General features: G+C 43.6%; 1 protein-coding gene and 1 non-coding gene across 2 annotated transcripts in view; both read left to right on the top strand.

Moving 5' to 3' along the window:
* Positions 1 to 17,080, top strand: part of LOC122802137 (centrosomal protein of 295 kDa-like) — a 1,720,043-nt gene that overhangs the window by 892,818 nt on the left and 810,145 nt on the right. The gene's annotated exons all lie outside the window — the stretch shown is intronic.
* On the top strand, positions 3,528 to 3,599 carry TRNAG-UCC. Its single transcript has one exon. It is a non-coding gene; the product is annotated as a tRNA-Gly (tRNA).

The following is a 17,080-nucleotide window of genomic DNA, read 5'->3' as shown; positions in this document are numbered from 1 at the left end:
GGCAACTCAACACCGTAAAACTCCACTGCCAATCATGAGCGAACAGGTGATCCGCTGTGGCGACCCCTAACCGGGAAAAGCCGAAAGAAGAAGGTATTTCTAAAGACAAGGAAAGGCAAACCATGTTGTACTAATACCACCATTTTTGGCCATGGCAACCCTGGTTCTCCCAGCTGGTGCAGTTAAATTGGAGTCATTCCTTCTTCCAGCTCCTCACGTTTGGTTAATTCAGGAATGAAAAGCCCTGGTGCACACAGACCTGAATGATAACAGACTAGCAGTCTGTAACTTAGAAACCTGTTAGCATTCTGTGACTCCTTTTCAACCAAAGATTTACTGGTTTTGCAGGAAGCCTTCAACTATAAAAGTTACACATGACTAGGTGGAATAGGTTGTCTGTGTTGTGGTGGCCATGGGATACTAGGTATACTGCCTGTGGCAACCTCAAGCAGGGATGTAGTTCATTTGCCAGGCTTGTTTGATAAGGGTCTTTAACAGGCATTAGTTGAAATCACTTGCAATTTCATGGAGTGGTTTTAAACAAATTGCTACAAAGCATCTTTTAGCATACAAATTGTGATATATAATAATAATAAACAATCTCACTTATTAGAAATCTGTGAGAAACTGTTTAATTGTATACCTTTCCAGTAACCATTATGACCCCCCCCAAATTTTTTTCTTTAAAACAAATACCAGTATGCCCCCTTTTTTATTTTTTATTTTATTTTATTCCGTTTACTATTTCATGCTAAGCTCACATATATTTGTTCCTTTTTTTCTGTAATGCAATTAATTGAATGACACTGGTGTAAATAAGTGTGATACAGTTCTTTTATTTTTGATTTCTGTGAGAAGTACAATATTATTTTTACACTTGTATTAATGTGATCTATCTGTATGTGTTGTCTTTTTTTTTCATGTTGACTGTTATCAAATAGTTTTTTTTGGAAATCTTTCTTTCAAGTATTTCAACTTGCCTGCCTTGGATCCTCCATTAGTCCATGTGCCAACAGTCAGACAGTTTTTAAATGTTTTTTTTTTTTTTTCACCTGAGAACCACATAGAGATCAGTGAGTCTCTTCCCTGGCATCCAAAGTTTATAACAGAAAAATAGAGTCCTTTCTAAGTATATGCAGTACTACCCCTGTTAAATTCCTGTTATACAAGACCTTGGATCTGGTAGCAGTCACCTTAGTGAAAAAAATTTCCGAGCTGAGCCTTGATATGAAAAATGGCACTTAACCCTTCTTTCAAAACCAAAGTAGTCTCAAAGTTGGCTTTAAACCAAACCAAACCCAAAATGTCAGACTGAGGGTGAAAATACCCATATATTTTGCTTGGGTATTCTGTCGAAAGAAGCATTGATTTCAGGCAAGCAGTCCAGCTTTTGTCTCCCTTATTGCCAGTGAAACAAGACATATCATTCTCATTGCTGACTTTTTTGAAATGGCTTGGCTGCATTGTCTGTTATTGTGATCACCATTGTAAGACTGTCAGGTTAAAGTTTGCTTACTTAGAGTAGCAGCTGCAGGAATTACCCTTTTCAGAAACATGACACCTCAAAACATTAGTAAGGCAGCCACCCAAACTTTCCATCTGCACCTTTTTCTAGGCCCTGTACAGTACAGAGAGTCCAGGAGTAGTGCAATGACTGACAGTAAAGGGCATATAGATTTTTCAATGTTAAGTCTCTGGCCTGATTCTCCTACTGCTTTATCATCCTTTCCAAGTGTTACAGATGGTACTGTAACTGTGATCCTTATGAAGAAAATGATAGTTGTGTGAGCATATTCTTGATAACAGTAGAGGTTGTCGGCATGGAGGTGGGAGGAGGAGGAGGTCAACTGTGCAGAGCTAAGGCCCGATGATCAGTCTGCCTGTGGCAAATTCATAAGTATTATGGATGATACTGCAGCATTGAGCATTGTATTCTAACAGTGTTACAGGAGGTATGCTTAAACAGTTATGATATACCCCAATAAACAGTTGCATTTCCCTAGATAATAGTCAAGGGAATAGCAGTGTAAAGAAGAAAGAGCCTTTAAAAAGAAGCGTTCTTGGAGTGGTGTTAAGAGCAGGCAGCAAGTTAAGGGAAGAGGAAGTTAACTGATTTCCCTTCTTGGGTAGGAAGTAACCAGTGCTGACTATACAGTTTCTCCTATTCTTCCTTCATCCTTCTTAAGAGCTGCTTTCTGTAGTCAACAGTTTAATTCCCTCAGTCTTCATTTGTCTGTTGTGCAATTTTGAATAAGTCAATTAGTCAGACAGTGCTGTGGGTTATTTGGGAAACTTATCTATGCTTCTCTGGGGTCTCCTGGTCCACATGCCTATTATCTACCTTTGAATCTAAAAAAGTGGTTTCAGCCAAGTACATACCAATGGGTAAAATAGATAATAGCAACTGATTATAAAAATGGAATTCAAAACTTTATTTCCCGTCCCACAGGCTAGGTAGAGGTAGTACAGCCACTTAAGGCACAACTGTTGCTATGTGGAGTCATAGAATTAATTCCCTCAAGGAGCAAGGGAAGGGCTTTACTGTAGACTGTTCTTAGTTCCAAAAGAAGGAAGGACCTTAGAGACCCATCCAAGATGGATGAGATTAAACACATTCTTCGTAGTAACCAAATTCAAAATGCTAACATTGCTGTCCCTACTGCCTCTGCAGGATGCACTAGTGGTGACTCCTGATTTGAAGAGTGTTTGTGTATTTCTGTCTGTAGGGATCATTGGGAATTCCTACATTTTGCGAAGAGGTAATAACACTTCTGCTTACTTTTTTGTTGCGTTTTTCAGTACATCCAGTGTGTGCATCAAAAGCCTGACATCATCAGTATTTACCCAGTTCAGTTTAGGGGAGATTCACTTCTAATCTTCCTAGATGATTGCTTGGTTCAGTCAGTCACCCTAGAGATGTTGTAAAAGGTCTTACAGTGTGCTATCCATTGCCTGACCAACCTGAATTTTTTCTGAAATTACTAAAATGTAACCGTCTTCTGACATCAAGAATCTTTCCTGGGTCCATGCCAGACATTAATGCAAGCATACTGATGTCTTAGAAAGAAAGTCCTTCGATTGTCTTGGAAGAAAGTCCTTAGATTAGAACACTTCATGTTAAGTTGTCTATCTCGCCTTCATTCTTGCTGTTTGGATCGGCTCCGACTCTGCCATCTTCAGTAGCTCGAGAGCTGTTTACTGGCTCAAGGCTACCCCTTATCCCATGATGCCTAGCGACAGCTACCCAGATCTCGTTTGCCGCTTCAGCTGCGAGGTGTGTCGTTTTCTGGCTCAGGCTTGTATATTTCAATTTTTTGTGTAAAAATATTCTCTTAGACCCTTTAAACTAATAGATATTTTACTATTTTTAGCTTTGTTCTATACGTGTTGTTGAGTACTTCGTTCTTGTTAGTTTCCCTTTTATTTAGAACTCGTTTAAGTTAGAGAGTTCTCCCCCCTCCTACTCTCCCTAGGATAGCCGTTTAACTTAGAGGCTTTCCTTTTTTTTTTTGCTATCGTTTATCGTAGCATTGGTGGTATAGTGGTGAGCGTAGCTGCCTTCCAAGCAGTTGACCCTGGTTCAATTCCCGGCCAATGCAAGAAATCTGTACATTTAATGGGGTGGGAGGGTGGCTTAATGGCTAAGGTGTTTGCCTTACAAACACAAGGTGCAGGATTTGAGTCTAACTGGCTAGGCTTAAAATGGCTCGCAAGGGCAGTTAGCTTAGTACTGAACTATGAACCTATGAAAAAAAAAAGAAAGCGGTTATATATTTATAGGTGTAATTGTTTAGAGTAGTACTTATTTGTCTGTCTGTGTTTACCTTGTGGTACTTAGTTTTTCGTAGTTGGGTCATGTGTAAGGAAGCTCAAGTATCTGGCTATAAAAAGTGTGACTCATGCTGTCAGAAAATGTCTCTGACAGATGGGCACACTAGCTGCATTTATTGTTTGGGCGCTGTTCACCTGTGGGACTCTTGTTCTATTTGCCATGCCTTTAGTCCAAGAGTCCTGCAGGAGTGTAAGAACAAGTTGATCCTTAGGGGTCTGTTAAAGCATCAGGATTCAACAGCAAAGAGTTCCCAGCCAGTGAAATCCCCAAAATCCACTAAACGGTCGGCTCCACCTTCGGAGCTGACTCCATTACAGGATTTACCGAGTATGTCAGTTCCAACTGGCACCGACAAGACAACCCCTCCGTCAGCTCCATCGGATGTTTCGGAGCCATCTCGGAGCCATAAGAGGCTGAGGTCCCCTTCATTAGAGTCGGTTCATTCGGCTCCTCGGTCTCCATTATTGCAAAGTGAACGTAGCCACCATTCTTCACACTCCTCTCGATCCTCTAGGCTGTCTGATCATGATGTGGAGCGAGTAGTAAGTAGGTTGCTTAAATCACAGGCACTAGCAAAATTATTGTCTAGCCATCCTCAACAGGTATCGGCTCCATCCACCTCTTTTTCTGTTCCTCCGACTCCGTTGAGTTCGGTGCCGGAGTTCATTGGGGTTCGAGTAGTGGAACCATCGGCTCCGATCACCATCTCTCCTTCGGCTCTGACTACCTCGATAGTTCCTTCGATTGAGGAATCTGTACGCCAGGGCTCCCTCGTCGGCTCCGAGGGGTCGAGTGGCATCTGACCCTTGTCCAACCCCGTTCTCCCTCTCGGAGCATCGACGCAGGTGAGCTCGGCTCCAACATCGGCCTCGGAGCCGTCCCCCTCAGCACGGAGAAAGATTCCTATTTCTTCGGAACCGGAGCTTTCTCTGCCTCGAGGCAGGGACGCCTTTGTGGTCATGCAGAGTGTGCTGTCCCCCGAGACAGCTCCACCGACTCCATCCCGCATAGTGTCTGTGCCAACCTCTGCTCCTCCTCTGGACCCCAAACGTAGGGAACTGATGCCCCAGGACACCCCATTGGGTATTTCCTCTTCTTCCGGGGCCTCCCCTGATCACTTAGAGGAGCTCCCTTGGAAGAAGAAGTGCAAGAGGAAGCACATTGACTCCCCTGAGTCTGTCACTTCTGATACAGACTTAGATGAATCAGAAGGGTCCCCAAGATCCCCCTCTGAAGATGTTTCCTTTTTGGACATCCTTGAAATGCTTAGGCAGAGGGGGAACTGGACTCCCCTAACCCCTACTGAGGATGTGTCTGTATTCCTGGATGCTTTCAGTTCCCGACCTTCCACCTCCTGGGTTTCTCCTCCTTTCGACCCACTTACGTCTGTAGTGGCTCGAAAGGCTTGGTCAGCTCCGGGCACAGTGGAACCAACTCCGAGGAGACCTAGTAAATTTATTACAGTCCCCCAGGATAAGCAATTCCTTTCTAAAGGTGTGCCCGTTGATGCCATGGTGGTAGCAGCAGCCACCAAAAAAGAGTTAGCAGAGACCTCTTCATCTGTTCATCCCCCTAACAAGGAGTCAAGGACGATGGACAGGTACAGAAAGCGAATGTTTGCTTCAGCAACCTTCTCCATGAGGTCCCTGAACTATCTGTGTCATTTTACTCACCTTCAAAGGGATGTCCTTAAAGAGCTTGGAGATACCCTTCAAGATCCTACAGCTGAGGGAGTACAAGCCAAAGTAGCTTCCCAGCTAGCGACTCTTAACTCTGTAGTTAACTCCTCCATGAGGCTCATTTCCTATGCAGCCGATGGAGCGAGTAATACCGCAGGCACGGGTGTGGCCCTCAGGGGAGGCATGCTTGAATGCGGCTGTGTCGCTTTGCGGAACCCTTTCGAGCGTCCTTCACCAATACCCCCTTTGATGGCTCCTTTCTCTCTGGGCCAGAGGTGAAAGACACGTTGACTAGGTGTGAGCAAGAAGGCAAGACTCTGTCTGATGTGGGAGTCCATTTTTCCACTCCCAATACACCTTACCCCAAGGGTCCGAAGAGTGGGAAGATGTGGTTCTGCAAATCTCCGGGAGCCTTGCCTGACACAAGTGGTGATTTTTCCTCCAGAGGCAGAGGGGGGAACAACAATAATAGACGCCGCCCTCATGGCAGAGGGGGTCAGCAGAACCAGGGCAACAGAGAATCCTTCTCTGACAAGCCCTTCCAGCATCCCTGAAGGGTTGCCTGGCTGCTCACCTCTGGAGGCAGTCAGGGGAAGACTTTCGCTGTACCCAAAAACCTGGCAAAATTTAACAAGAGACAGATGAGTACTATCCATTATATCCGGAGGTTACAAAATTCCCTTCCATTAACCCCCCCTTACAAGTCAAAAAAGGTCCTTCCAGATGTTTCACCCAATCTGAAGGAGCAAGCAGTAATAGAAGTTTCAAAATTGCTAGAAAAAAGAGCCATTCAGGAAGTCCCCGCAGACCAGCATGGATCCGGAACTTACTCAAGATTCTTTTTGGTACCAAAAAAGACAGGGGATTGGCGACTGATTCTGGATCTCAGCAGACTAGACAAATTTGTACAAAGAACAAAGTTTCAGATGGTCACACTACATTCCATTCTACCATTCCTGGATCAGGGCAATTGGATGTGCTCGATAGATCTTCAGGATGCGTACTACCATATCAAGATGGACAGACGCTCCAGGAGATTTCTTCGCTTTCGGGTGGGGGCCAGTCATTACCAGTTCACAGCTGTGCCCTTTGGTCTCACCACATCCCCCAGGCTGTTGTTCAAATGTATGGCAGTGGTCACGGCTCACCTGAGACTTCAAGGATTCCAGGTGTTTCCATATCTAGATGAATGGCTCCTCACTACCACCACCAGGCTTCAACTCTTACAAGCGTGGGATTATACAATCACATCTTGCACCCAGCTAGGTATTACAATAAATTTTGAAAAAATTGCCTTGTTGCCTTGTCAGTCTATCACTTACATAGGAGCAAAATTAAACACAAGGGAAATGTTCACAAGGTTACCACTGGAAAGAGTGTCTACAATTCGTCAACAAGTACAAATCCTAATGCAGAGCAAAAAGGTCCAAGTCAGATATGTCCTTCAAACTCTGGGCTCCATGGCAGCTGCCATTCTTCTACTTCCATTAGCGCTTTTCCACATGAGAATTCTTATAGGTTCATAGGTTCATACTAGGCTATCTGCCCTAGGGCATTTCTAAGCCTAGCCAGAGTGTGTTTGGCTTTTGCCACCCATTTTAAATTAATTTTGCTATGCCCTTTTTCAAGGTTAGTATACTGTGCCTCTGTCTAACAGTGACACAGAAGTGATACCCGGGGTAAACCTACAATCTCCCATCCACTCATCAAGATTCCTCTTGAAGAGATTCAGAGGGACTCTGCCTAACCTGGACTGGGATTTTATTCCAGAGTGAAGGGAGCCTCTGGGTTATGAATCTGTCCTTCCAGCATGTCCTATTTATTTCAGTGCTGAGGTTCAAGTCTCTCGAGCGCGTAGCTCGATGGGATTTGGATTTAGGGGCTTCTTTTCACGCAGTGGTCTTTCCAGGAGCTATTCATGTCTCACATGATCCTGATTACGGAGGCATGCAAAATGCATCTTTCTTGGTGGATGGTCTCCCCACTAGTGACTCAGGGCAGACCTTTCATACAGCCCCCTCCGGTAGCCACAGTGACTACAGACACCTCCCTGATAGGGGGGGCATTATCAGGGCAGGACGGTCCAAGGCACTTGGCAAGCTCACAAGTACCATCTGCACATAAATGTCCTAGAAATGAGAGTCATGCTCCTAGCGTTGCAAGCCCTTCAAGACTCTCTTCCTTCCGGGACCATTGCAATTCAAACAGACAACATGTCAGTGGTGTGGTACATCAACAAGCAGTGTGGAACCAGATCGTACCCCCTGTGTCGAGAAGCACTCAGACTGTGGCAGTGGGTGATTTCCTCCCAACTTTTTCTGATTGAGACGCACATCCTTAGGAGATCCAACGTCATAGCGGACAGGCTCAGCAGAGCTATCCTCATGCCTCACAAGTGGTCTCTGAATCAGGAAGTTGCGGATCATATCTTCCGCAAATGGGGACAGCCTTGCTGCGATCTTTTTGCCACCCCTTTCAACAGCAAATGCAGCAACTACTACTCCCTTCTTCCATTTCCAGGTCACATACCCAGAGATGCTCTAGTCCACGATTGGCCTCAAGGACTTCTTTATGCCTTTCCTCCGATTCCCCTGATACCGAAACGCATACAGAAAGCAAAATCGTTGGGTTGCAAAATGATCCTCATTGCCCTCTACTAGCCTCGACAGATATGGTTCCCGTTCCTGCACCCCTACCTTCTCGATCAGCCCTGGACTCTGGACCGGATTCCAGATCTCCTGATTCATCAATCAGGCGGGTTGCATCAATCCCTCCAAACTGTCCAGCTCACAGCTTGGTTGCTCCACTTCCAACCTTAGCCAGGCTTCCCAGCATTTCCCCAGCAGTCCATGAGATTATCGTTTCCTCAAATAAGTCTACTACGAGAAAAACTTATGCTAGCAAATGGAAATGTTTTTCTTATTGGGCAGAGTCTAGGAATGTGGATCCCTTCTCAGCCCCAGTCCACGAAATTCTTGAATTTCTAGCCCAACTTTGTCACTCTGGGGCCACTTCTGCTACGATTAGGGTACAATTAGCGGCCATTTCTAATTTTCACATCGGTTTGCAAAATTCTAACATCATGTCTTATAAGCTCTGTAAAGCTTTTTTGAGAGGAGCATCTCTTCTTAGATCTCCAGTGAGAGATCCCCCTCCTCCTTGGGACCTTAATTTAGTCCTAATTTCCTTAATTCTGTCTCCTTTTGAACCGGCAGCATCCTGCTCCATTAAGTTTCTGTCTTGGAAGACGCTCTTTCTTGTTGCTATCACTTCATCTAGGCGTGTCTCAGAACTTCTAGCACCATGTGTTTGTCCTCCTTACCTGGTGTTTCACAACAACAGAGTTTCTCTGAGGACTAATCCTTTGTTTCTTCCTAAAGTATGCTCAGAAAATAATTTAAATCAATCTATAGATCTCCCTGTGTTCTTCCCCAATCATAGCAACAAGTCAGAGTACAAGCTTCACCAATTGGACGTTCACAGACCGTTTTGTTTTTACCTACATAGAACTAAAGAAATAAGAAAGTCAGACCAATTATTCCTTTCTTATACCTTAAACAAACAAGGTCTCCCAGTTTCCAAGGTGACCTTATCCAGATGGTTGTCCCACACTATTACATTTATTTACCAGTTACGGAATAAAGACTTACCAACTAAACCGAACGGTCATTCTACTAGGGCATTAGCCACCTTTGTAGCTTTTCAGTCTAGGTTGCCCATGGATTCCATCTGTGCAGCTGCCACGTGGACAAACCCTCCTACCTTTATTTCTCATTACAAGCTGGATATGGTCTCTCGGAGCAGTGCTGACTTTGGTTCCACTGTTCTGAAGAGTCTGTTCCACTGAGCCATCCAGGATGTTAGGTACTAGGGACGCTGTCCCAAACAGCAAGAATGAAGGCGAGATAGACAACGTAACATTAAGAAGTTATGTACCTACCATAACGTTCCATGTTAGTTGTCTTCATCTTGCCTTCTTTCTTGCCCCCCGTCCTAGTGAATAGAGAGGAATCCTTTTTTATTGGCTGAGTATTCTTTATTGTTATTCTTCTGGCTAGGTCTTCCTAACCTATTCTAGATTTTAGGATGCTTGGAACAACCAGTTTTTTGATAGCTGGTTTCAATCATATCATGTCTGGGATTAGCTATTTCAAATGAGATCTGGGTAGCTGTCACTAGGCATCATGGGATAAGGGGTAGCCTTGAGCCAGTAAACAGCTCTCGAGCGATTGAAGATGGCTGAGTCAGAGCCGAGGATCGGCTCCAATCCCAAACAGCAAGAAAAAAGGCGAGATGAAGGTAACTAACATGGAACGTTATGGTAGGTACATAACTTCTTATTTTTTTCACATGGCCAAGAGGATGATTCATGACTATGCTGACATTTCAGAAAACACTTTGTTATATGTCGGCCTCCATCCTGATGAACTAAGCATGAGAAGGATCCAGCGGTATCGCAGAAATCTCAAGAAATGGCACAAGTACTCCTCGGATAATATCCTACTATTGACCTCTCTAAATTTTAATTAATGGTCCCATCAGGCATTAGCCAGTGCTCTGGGTCCCTCTTTTGTTTACCCCCAAATAGTGCTGTGACCTTGCTAACAGATTCTCCAGATCTCGTTTAGAGGAGATGAATATGACCTGCCTGAAGGACAGAGACAGGTAGAATACATCAACACTCATCAGACACATCAACATAAGAGATGATCATCTTCATATTGGCCTTACAGACACTGCTACCAGACCGCACAAAACAGTAACAGCACCATGGCAATGTATGTAAACAAGTAGTGGGCACCCATTGATTTCCACTGTGCAGACTAGCCATGATGGCCTGGTCCTGACATTCCATCTAGACTTTCATCACTGAAGACATTTGCATCCCATGGGACCAAAACTGCTGTGTAGAGTTTCAGCAAGTCCTTCTTTGGCCTCCATCAGTGGAGATTAAGCAAGATTTTATGGGGCCTAGTTTAGAGATGGAAACTAATTAGAATCAGCATGTTTGCATCACTTGGACAGGAAGATGTCTTTTTGCATTCCATATTTTGTTTCCTGCCAAGGGTGTTACAGAAAATAAGTAAAGAAAAGGTAATATTTATTCAGGTAGTCGCTTTCTGACCAAGTCGCCTGTAGTTCTGTTGTCTGATTGAGATGAACAGAAAGAAACCTACCAACGTTTTGTACCATTGTAGTACAACAGAGCAGCTCACTAGTGCACCCAAAGCTAAAGATCCACAGGGTGGGGGCATGGAAAGACTCAGCCTCATACTCCCTAGGAACCATGTTTCTAAGAATGTGCTGCACATTCCACAAAAAGCAAAGCACCAGGAAGTCTTTTTTATATCACCAGGTAGAAAAGCTTTTGTGCTTTTTTGTGATTATAAGAATACATTAACTATTGTGGCTACAAAATATACTTTACTCTCTCTCTCTCTCTCTATGTGTGTGTGTGTATATATATATATATATATATATATATATATATATATATAGATGTATATTATTGATATAGATATATATATATATATATATATATATATATATATAGAGAGAGAGAGAGAGAGTTATATATATTTTTCCCTCCTTTTCTCTCTCTTCTTACCTTTGTAGTACTATATTTATTCTTGGTATTAAATTGCAATAGAAAAAAAATGCACCTTTATCTTTATATAATACTTATTTTCAGGTACTTTCATCTTCTTTCTTTTCAGCATCTTTCCAAAAAATGTCAGGTAAGCCATTGGACTTTAAAAAGCGTGCTTGTCCTCACAAGCTTCCTAACTCTAATACACATAAAAAATGTGTCTGCTGTCTGAGGCCTTCTTACCTAGTGGTAGGTTGTTACATTTGTGAAGCCTTTGGGCAGAGAACTTTGGTTGAAAGAAGAAATAAGCTCATTTTGAAGGGTCTCCTACAGCCATCCCCAGGAGATAAACCTTCTTCAACATCAAGGAAGTCAATGACTGCTGCTACATTCTCTTCTCTTTCTTATAAGAAAACTGATTTAAAAAAAAAGGCATAAAGAGACTGAAATAGACAAGCTAAAGTCTTCAAAAAAGAGGGCTTGAGACCTGACTTTGACTTCTGCTCTGGCTCCATCAGTGAAGATACCTAAACTCTTGGAGCCAAAGCTGGTTTTGGATTTAATAATCATTGGATCTGCTACTCCATCCAGTATTTCACCAGAAGCTGTAATAGGCTCCGGTCTCCAATACTGCAAGATAGACAAAGATATCTATTCAAGCCTCTCTCTTCCACTTCTTCTTTAACATCAATAAGGTCTACTCGGAGACTCATATAAGCAGACATAGACAAGGTAATGGTGTTTGTCTCAGACCCAGATCCAGTTGGGAGTACTCCCAGCACCAGCCTCCATCATATCCGGGGTATATGTTTCTCCCTCCATATCTTTGATAGCTCCTCCCCTGGTCTGTACTCTAGGATCAGAGTCCTTGGATCCATCTTTAACCTGAAATAGGACTGTATTGGAGCTGAGGTTACGTTCCTCCTCGACTCCAGTAAATTCTCTGATGAAATCAGTTCCAGCATGCTTGGAACCGTCCGAGTGTCGGAGCCAGATTGTTGGTGCCAACTCAGATAGGTTGGGGTCAGAGCCGAAGTTTTTGGATCCCTTTCTCCCTTTAGGAGCATTGACTGCAGATAGTTCAGCTCCGTCATTGGCCTTGGACCCAAGTTGGATGGCTTCCAAGTTTGAATCACCTTTAGGAGTTTCAGCTACAACAGTGGGACTCCCCAGATCCATCTCAAGCTTTAGAGTTCAAGGCTTTTGAGAGACCTTTCCCAGCTGAAAAGAGAGAGAGATTTGTCCTTTCTATACTGGATCTTACCAATCCCCAGAGGATCTCCAATGGTCCAAAGCCTGCTTTGCCTGTTCTGTTGGAGCAGTCAGATTTAGAAAGGTTTGATCATCCCACAGCAAGTGCAAAAGGAATTGTTTAGATTCCCCTGAGGAATTTCCTACCATTGACACTGATTTTGATGTAGGAGAAGATTCCCCTAGAATCCGCCCTTGAGGATGCCTTATTCAGGGTGATTCTAGATCATGGAGAGGGGCTTGGTCCTTCCAGGACCCTTCCCCAGAGGAGTCGGTGTTCCTCAAAGCTTTCAGTTCTGGCCCATCTACTACTTGGGTGGTTCTTCCCACGGATAAGACGATTGACCTGATCTTGTTGAGGGCATGGAAGGAACCCGACATGGCTGAACCTGTCCCTAAGAAGCCTCCTAAATTTTTAGTAGCTCCTAAAGATAGACTCAACTGGAGCAAGGGTCCTGGTGTAAATTCTGTGGTAGTGGCAGCAGACACCAAGAAGGAGCTGTTGGTAGAGAACTCTTGTGTCCATCCACCTAAGGAGTCATGTGTGTTAGACAGATTTAGGAGGCATGTATATACCTTATGTACGTTTTCAGTGAGATTGTTAAATTATCTTGCACACATCACCTGCTTCCAGAGAGATTTGGCCAAGGAGATCAATAGATCTTTTCCAGGGATCCTGCCTGTAGATCAGCAAAGGCTATAGATTCACATTTGAATAACCAATAATACCTTTCTAGTGCCTCTATTAACCTTATCTCCATTACTACAGAGGGGTGCATCTAGAGCAGCTGATATAGGCATTTCCATCAGGAGGCATATCTGGACGCGGCTTTGCAGTTTTGTGGAGCATTTCAAGATGTTCATTAATGCTGCTTATGGTTGATCAGCCTTGTTTGGTCCAAAACTCAAAGAAACTATCTCCAGAAGTGAGAAGGATAGCAAATTCTTTTCTGCTGTAGAGATCAAATTCTCAACACCTCAATAGACCTTCTCCATAAATCAGAAGGGAGGTAAGAGGATATGGTTTTGTAAGACCCAGGTGTTTATATCAGACAATTTTGTTGAAAGAGTTCCCAAGGCAGTGGGGAAACTGTTATAATGGACATCACCCAAGAGGGCAGAGATGGTCCACAAAATCAAGGTTTCAGGTGTGCTCTCTCAGAGAAGTCTTTCCAGTGTTCCTGAATGCTTGCCCGGCTGTAGTTCTAGGAAGGCAGTTTGGGGGGGATGCTATTTCTGCATCCAACAACCTCAACACATCACTCAAGACAAATGGGTGCCAAGGATAGTAACCACAGGCTATATCATACCTTCCCATACTCCCCCTTCACTTCGGAAAAGAATCCCTGATGTTCCACCCTAAGAAAGGGAAGGAGCTGCTTCAGAAATAGAGAAGCTACTAGAAAATTGAGTGATCAAAGATGTCCTGCCAGACCAGAAAAGATCCAGAATGCTAAAGAAAAATAGAGACCTAAGGCCAGTTTTTGATCCAAGTCAACTAAATAAATTTGTAAAATGATATGCCAGATGGTCACGATTCAGTCCATACTTCCATTACTAATAAAGGACTGTTGGATGTGCTCAACAGAGAAAAAAGTCTTTCATCAATCTAAACAAGCGAATCGGGGAACTAGTCAAGTCTCAGACTTTGAGGTAAAAATAGCCTCCAAAGTGAAGGATAACTGTAGGGCATTTTTCAGTTATGTTCGCAATCTTAAGGGCACCCAACAACATGCAGAATTAGTTGTAGATGGCATGACCTGTACTCAGCCAGAAGGTATAGCAAATCTGCTTGCTGACAAATTCAGCTCAAATTTCACCTCCCCATCACCCCCAGGCAATACCCTCCACCACTCCACCACCAATTTTCACCAAAAGAATAAGTTGCCACTGTGCCCTCTAAAACTAAAAAGACTGCTTCAGTGGGGCATGACTACATACCAGGTTGCCTGTTAAACAGCTTAAATCAGGACTTATCAGGCCAGTTAGGATCTCTCTTTAATCACAGCCTCTGGACTGGCTTTGCCTTGGTAGAGTGGAGGACAGCAACAGTCATCCCTCTTCATAAAAGGGGACCATCTACTGACCTGGGAAATTAGACTCATAAGTTTGACTAGTCTTGTATGTAAGGTCATGGAAAGAATAATCATAAATCTAATAAATGACATAGGAAGCCTCTGAGCACTGGACTCGACCCATTTTGATTTCGTCAAGGGGAGGTCATGCCTACTGAATCTGATGGATTTCTTTGAGAATGTCATTAAGGCCATGGATGAGGGTAAAACATACATAACGCTTACCTCGACCTGGTCAAGGCATTTGATACAATTCCCCACTCAGTTATTGCAAATAAACCTGCACATAAATCCCTACATAACCAGATGGATAGTCAGCTTGCTCATTGACAGGACACATTTGGTTAAAGTGAGTGAATCCAGGTCCACATCCAGCAAGACGCCAGTTACTAGTAGTGTGCTACAGGGCTTAGTGCTGCGACCATTCCTGTTCAGAATATACTTCTCTGAAGTCAAGGCTAAAGTGGAAGGCCTGTGGATGACATAGTTTGCTGATGACTGCAAGCTGGGGCAATAACTGAATACCCCAACGATGGAGATATCCATCAGGAGGGAATAGATCAGACAAATGATTGGTGTTAGAACCATGGCTTAAATTAAATTGGTTAAAAAAAATGCAATTCGATGATGTCAGCTTTCATTCTATCCTCAACATGTGGGTTGGATTCTGATCCTCCGAACCGACTTGGCCGCTACAGTAGTTCATGAGGACCAAAAACTCTGAAGCTCATCATTTACCCACAATGCACCTATCTTAATTACCTCAAATATCATTTGCCACTTTGCAAGTTAGACATGGTGCCATTCCTCTCGAGCCAGGTAAGTGATTTTCCTCTGTTACAAGTCTTAAATTTTTTTTTCTTGTTTAAAAACGCCTTACTTTCATACGTTTATACTCTTGATACTAATGCTAGCAACCCCCTTTTTTTTAACCTATCTTTTCTTCTTCTACACTTTCATGTAGCTCTTGGGTATCATCGTTGATATCTTCTAGCTATCTCCTCTAGACTTTGTGCAGCCTTTAAATATCATAGTTAATATTTCTCTCTCTAATGTTCGACTGTTTTACCTTCTTTTCGTTAAATCTTTTAAGGAGAGTGCGTCTGGTGTGTATAGTTGCTTCAGTGTTGGATAAAGAAAAAAGCCCAGTTGGCTTTAAGCTCTATGAGAAATGTGGTCACAAAATTCATTACTCTGACTCACATTCTCTTTGCGTATATTATTTGGGACCCCTCCATCTTCAGGAGGACTGCTCCATGTGCTACTCCTTCGGTCATCATGCTCTCATTGAGAGAAAGAATAAATTGATTCTGAGAGGTCATATCTGAAACTTCCTTACCTAAAGCTAGACAAAAAGTTAAATCGGTTGTATATAGTCCTGTCTCTTCCTCCTCCTGAAAGGTCTCACAGAAGGTTAAGAGAGAAGTTCTTCGACTCTGACTTCTCCATTGGTTACGAGTTTTAAGAAGACAAGAGTATCGGTTCCATCTTCTCCTTCGGATCAGGCATCTAAATTGTCTAAGCCTTTAACTATGACAGAATTATCAGAACCGAAGACTACTTCCTCTCAGTCTCCGGATATGACCTCATCTTCGGTTCCAATACAGCATGAAAAAAGACGCGTTTCGATGCAGAGTTCTTCAGATCCGACTCCTCAAATCAAAGTTTCATAGTCTATTACAATCTTCATACTTAGGACTCAATATTCAGCTGTAATTGACCCTTTTCCGGACAGACTTCCTTCTCACTTTTTGGGAAGACCCAGATCTCAGTCTGTTTTGTCCACCCATTCTTCCAGAAGTCTTACTGAAGACGATGTGGAGAGATTGGTGAGGAAAATTCTCTGGATGCAAAGTGTGACCGGGATCACCTCGGTTCCTACGCCCATGGGTCAAGGACTTTCATTCTTCAAATACTGCTCCATTAATTCCTCCTATGACTTTGCCAGAAGCTTCAGAGTCCATGGTTCTGAGCTGTCTGGTACCGACTATTTTGGATCTGAAGACATCCTCACCTATGGATCTGATGGTTGCTCTGAGTTCTTTGGTTCAGTTGGAACCAGAGACCTCTTGGAGCCATATCTGTCCAATTGGTTCCAAGGGGCTGGAGTCTGCTCTTGGTTTTTTGGAGCCATGTCTGCACCTCGGGGCTGTGGCCCAGACCGGCTCTGACTTTTGCCTTGGGAGGGATCTCTTTGAGGTGGGGAGGCGCCACTGCTCTGAGGTCCACCCTCTCAGATCAGGATCATTTCCTTCTTTGGGTGGACCTGCTTTCGCTGCTATTGAGAGAGCCATGTCTGCTTCAGTCACTAGGTCGTTCCCTTTCCTCTTGGAACAGACAGCTCTGTCACAGTTTCATTCAGAACCTCAATCTTTGCCTCCACTAAGACAGCAAGTCCCAAAGCCTCAGGTTTCCGAACAGGGTGACCCCGTTTTCTTCCGATACCTCCACAGAACACAACACTGAGGAGGTTCCTAGGAAGAAGTGCAAGAGGTAGCACTTGGATTCTCTGGAAGAATCTATCACAGAAGACATGGCTTTCGATAAGGGCAAGGGATCCCAATAGTCAACCTGCTGATGATGTGTCATTTGGAGATCTCCTAGAAATCCTTAAGCAGACAGGTGACTGGAAGTCCACCGATCCTTCATCTGA

This window comes from Protopterus annectens, chromosome 5.part0, assembly GCF_019279795.1.
Source record: "Protopterus annectens isolate FY-2018-M chromosome 5.part0, PAN1.0, whole genome shotgun sequence".
NCBI lineage: Eukaryota > Metazoa > Chordata > Ceratodontiformes > Protopteridae > Protopterus > Protopterus annectens.
This window is presented reverse-complemented; position numbering and strand designations above follow the sequence as displayed.